Source organism: Portunus trituberculatus, chromosome 31 (genome assembly GCF_017591435.1).
Source record: "Portunus trituberculatus isolate SZX2019 chromosome 31, ASM1759143v1, whole genome shotgun sequence".
In the NCBI taxonomy this organism is placed as follows: Eukaryota; Metazoa; Arthropoda; class Malacostraca; order Decapoda; family Portunidae; genus Portunus; species Portunus trituberculatus.
Window position 1 is genome coordinate 221,622 of NC_059285.1, and position 5,000 is coordinate 226,621.

General features: G+C 47.1%; 1 long non-coding RNA gene across 1 annotated transcript in view; it reads right to left on the reverse strand.

The window, feature by feature from the left end:
* LOC123511629 overlaps window positions 1-5,000 on the reverse strand; it is a 97,329-nt gene that overhangs the window by 72,124 nt on the left and 20,205 nt on the right. Inside the window, exon 2 of the long non-coding RNA XR_006676874.1 lies at window positions 4,582-4,721. This is a non-coding gene — a long non-coding RNA (uncharacterized LOC123511629). The remainder of the gene's footprint in view (window positions 1-4,581; window positions 4,722-5,000) is intronic.

Here is a 5,000-nt window from a genome sequence, read left to right on the forward strand (position 1 = left end):
CTACCACCCTCTCCTCCCCTTGTTCCCTCTGTTCCCCTCCTCCCCTGCCAACTTCCCTCCGTACCTACCTGCCTCCTCCCTCCCGTCCCTCCCCTGCCTGCCTGCCACCAGCTATGATCAGCCAGTAATATATATGCATATGAGATGACGCCCCTCTCTCACGACGCCAATACAATATATATCACCACGTGCATATGACCTTCGCTGGCGCCGACACACACACACACACACACACACACACACACACACACACACACACACACACACACACACACACACACACACACACACACTAATGGCGAGCAGGGAAAAGCAATAATGAAAGTAAGAGATAAATAGGCATAGTAGAGAGAGAGAGAGAGAGAGAGAGAGAGAGAGAGAGAGAGAGAGAGAGAGAGAGAGAGAGAGAGAGAGAGAGAGAGAGAGAGAGAGAGAGAGAGAGAGAGAGAGAGAGAGGGGAAATGAATCATATAGGACACACGAAAAAAAAGAAGGAAATGACAAAGAGATAACAAAACAAAGTGAGAGAGAGAGAGAGAGAGAGAGAGAGAGAGAGAGAGAGAGAGAGAGAGAGAGAGAGAGAGAGAGAGAGAGAGAGAGAGACGGATACACACACACAAACAAAGGCCGACAGGATTATTTACAAAGAAGTGGACGGATTGCCTTGGTTTAGTTCCGCTGAAGTGACGCGATATTCTAGCGAGGATTAGGTACAGCTCTCTCTCTCTCTCCCCTCTCTCTCTCTCTGGCAATGATAAAGGAAAGGGATGTGATGGTTCAAGTTTTGCTCAACGTTGTGTTCTTAATGGAGAAAACTTGTCTAATTTGCCTTGATAGGAGAGAAGAGAGGAGGAGGAGGAGGAGGAGGAGGAGGAGGAGGAGGAGGAGGAGGAGGAGGAGGAGAAGGAGAAGGAGAAGGAGGAGGAGGAGGAGGAGGAGGAGGAAGAAGCCTATTTCAAACGCCTCTGATCCCTCGAAAACTGTGAAGGAAGTTGGAGCCGAGAAACTGAGTAAAAAATTGTTGTTGTTGTTGTTGTTATTATTATTGTTGTTGTTTTTGTTACTATTGTTCTTTTTCTTCTTCTCTTCCTTCTCTTTAGCTTCATTTCTTTGTTTTTTTCCTCATTTCATCCTCTTTTCCTTTGCCTTCCTTTATGATTTCCCTCTCCATAACTCCATTATTATTATTCATTTACTTTTTTATTTACTATTTTCAGTTCTTCTTTCGGCATGTTTGTTATCTCCACCACCACCACCACCATCACTACCACCACCACCACCACCATCATCTTCAAACCCAACCTCACAGAAACACACGGTCCCGCGCCACCACCACTTCCCAAAACCCCTCTCGTTGAAGCTACACGTGTTTCTGAGAGGACCTGTACAGTTACAGACACACATAAACAACATTTCCACACTGTCAACAGGAGCAACACTAGAGAGCCAGGTCAGTCGTCTCTGTAGCCTTGGAAAACACTGCTGTAACGGACTCAGTGGTCATGTAGTCAGGGCTGAGTCAATAGGGAGCTTTAAAATGAGGTAAGGTCATGGATGGGGCTGATAGATGAATTAGGTAGCTTTAACCCCATTCAGTACCATGACGCGTTTTCATATTTACTCTGCTTACTATTTGATGATTTTTTACAGCTTGAGATACTTGTGTTGGGGTTCAAATGGTGAAGACTGTGGCCATTAATCGTCTGACCTCCACAGATCCTTCTTCATCTATATATAATCGTCCAGTCACTCCCAAAATTCATGGTAAAAAATGCGTTCCAGGGATTAAACACACAGGGATTGCCACGTGTAAACCTGGCGGCCTCTTGCAGCTTCCCTCTTTTCGTATGTTCTTATGTAGGCGCAAAGCATCTATGGATAGGAACACGCACAGTGAGAGGAGAGGAGGGGAGAGAGAGACAGAGAGGGCTATGGAAGGAAAAAAAGTAGAGAGAGGGGAAAAAAACTGGAAGCGATGTAGGGAAGGCAGAGTATGGAGGGAGAGGGGGTAGTGTGATGGGAGAGAAGGAAGGAGAGGGAGGTTGGGGGGTGATATAGGCGCAATGGTAGCATCGACAAAGGTGGCGACAGACTGGCGCCACAGAGGAGGAGGAGAGGAGGAGGAGGAGGAGGAGGAGGAGGAGGAGGAGGAGGAGGAGGAGGAGGAGGAGGAGGAGGAATGGGGATATGAAAGTGCTGAGGGAAGCAAGAACCAGTTGGAGAGAGAGAGAGAGAGAGAGAGAGAGAGAGAGAGAGAGAGAGAGAGAGAGAGAGAGAGAGAGAGAGAGAGAGAGAGAGAGAGAGAGAGAGAGAGACTGCAGAGGACACCAGATTAACAGTTTATTGAGAGAAAGAAAAACAAGTGAATAGAGATACAAGAAAGAGAGTAAAGAAAGGAAATAGGAAAAGGAAATAAGAGAATAATAGTGAAGGATAGATAGGTAAGAAGATAAAGAAGATAGACAACAGTACTGAGAAGAGAATGATGGTAAAGGAAGACAAAAAGAAGATAGAAGAAAAAGAGAAGAAGAAGAAAAGGAAAATGATAGGTAAGAAGATAGAGAAGAGTACTGAGAAGAGAATGGAAGACAAAAAGAGATAGAAGAAGAAAAAGAAAAGGAGAAGAAGTAAAGAAGAAGAAATGGAAGAGAATGCAGAATGATAGTGAAGAATAAGAAGAATAAATGGAAAGGTGAAGAAAAGAATACCGAGATGAGAAGATGAGAAAAGGAAGACAAAAAGATGGGAGAAGAAAAAGAAGAGGAAGAAGAAGAAGAAATAAAGAAAAACAAAGAGAAGAAGAAGAAGCACGATAGGGAAGACTTCTATGTAACAGAGAGAGAGAGAGAGAGAGAGAGAGAGAGAGAGAGAGAGAGAGAGAGAGAGAGAGAGAGAGAGAGAGAGAGAGAGAGAGAGAGAGAGAGAGAGAGAGAGAGAGAGAGAGAGAGAGAGAGAGAGGAGGAGGAGGAACGAGGGATGCAGGGAAGAGGTGACGGAAGAGAAGAGAGCGAATGGGGAAGAGGAGGAAAGGAGAATACCAAGGAGGGAGAAAATGTTTAAACTTCAACAACATACGAGGAAGAGGAGGAGGAGAAGAAGAAGAAGGAGGAGGAGGAGGAGGAGGAGGAGGAGGAGGAGGAGGAGGAGGAGGAGGAGGAGGAGGAGGAGGAGGAATAAGAATACAAAGGAAGACAAACAGCAACAGACCCTTAGGTCCTTACTAGGCTGTTTGTGAAGACTATCTACTAACTACCAGTGGTAGAGATAGGACAGCAAAGCAGAAGGCTCCTCCCCACCCACCCCTCCCTCCAGCTGAGGCTGGCAGGAAAAAAAGGCGAAACCATGTGATATTAAAAAATCACATGGAATTTTAGTAGAGAGTGAAAAGGAAATGTGTAATCTACGTCTGACGAGGAGGAGGAGGAGGAGGAGGAGGAGGAGGAGGAGGAGGAGGAGGAGGAGGAGGAGGAGGAGGAGGAGGAGGAGGAGGATAGAACGGTGATGTTAATGTGTGTGTGTGTGTGTGTGTGTGTGTGTGTGTGTGTGTGTGTGTGTGTGTGTGTGTGTGTGTGTGTGTGTGTGAGTATCTGGTGAGTCTATGTGTGTGTAACTTACTACTATTTACTATTAATAACTAATGCTATTATTTACATACAGCCACACCTGACTTTCTCCTCGTTATTACAGATACATAAACACACACACACACACACACACACACACACACACACACACACACACACACACACACACACACACACTAATAATGACAAGCGGCTTAACTCACTCATTATTACACCTGGTCACATTGTACTTCTTGTTTACACCTCATCAATAGATCTCTCTCTCTCTCTCTCTCTCTCTCTCTCTCTCTCTCTCTCTCTCTCTCTCTCTCGCCCCCACTGGCCAGAGCCGACGTGCAGCCTGACGGATGACCCTCTTAATTACCTGAGTGTCACCTGCTTCTTACAGCCAAGCAGGTGAGCAGTCCAGGTGGTGGTGGTGGTGGTGGTGGTGGTGGTGTAGAAAGTGGTAAAGACATTTATTTTTCCACAGTTATTTATATTCTTCCTCCTTCTCCTGCTCCTGTCTTCTTTTCTTCTTCTTCCTCGTCCTCCTCCTCGTCTACTCTCTCCTTCTCATCCTCCTCCTCCTCCTCTGTCTTCTCTTCCTCCCCCTTCTCCTCCGTTTTTTCCATTTCTTCGTCCTCCTTCTTCTTCTTCTCCTCCTCGTGGCGTTCCCCCCGCCTCCTCATTACTGGGGCCGCAGGTCTCGTAGCTCTCGTGCTTCCATCAGAGGTAATGGTCGGGCCATCCTGGAGCGAGACACGACACCACCACGACAAAACATAAGGTGCGTTGACGTCCCGCGTGTGTGTAAAGTGTGATTACGGGGACTGGATAAACGAAAAGAAAGAGCAGGTGGAGGAGCAGGAGGAGCAGTAGCACGAGGAGGAGGAGGAGGAGGAGGAGGAGGAGGAGGAGGAGGAGATGAAGAGGAGGAGGAGGAGGAGGAAGAGGAGAATTCCAGTAATGCTCCCTTACCGTCCCCCTTGACCTACAAACCAACATACGTACTCACCTACAAAGTGGTATCTGCCGTGCCCTTCAGGTTGGTGCGTGGTGAGGCTGGATGGCGCCGCAGGGCACGCACACGCCTTGCCACTACTTCAAGGCCCCTCTGTTGCTGCTGCTGCTGCAAGGCGCCTGGCTACTATTTACCTGAAAAAGGAAAACAGTTTCCTCTATCAGTGATTGTACGAACAAAGCCACCGAGCGTTCTTTTCTTATTAACATTTTGTCCCGGTAGGTACAAGGAGAAGGAGGAGGAGGAGGAGGAGGAGGAGGAGGAGGAGGAGGAGGAGGAGGAGGAAGAGCTTTACTCAAACGAAGCTTTACTGCGAACGAAGGTTTACCGGAGTTCACTTTCCTATAAGCAATTTTTGCAAGAGACGCCTCGACTTGGTGCTTATCAATGGCCGTGCCTCCACTTCTCTGTTT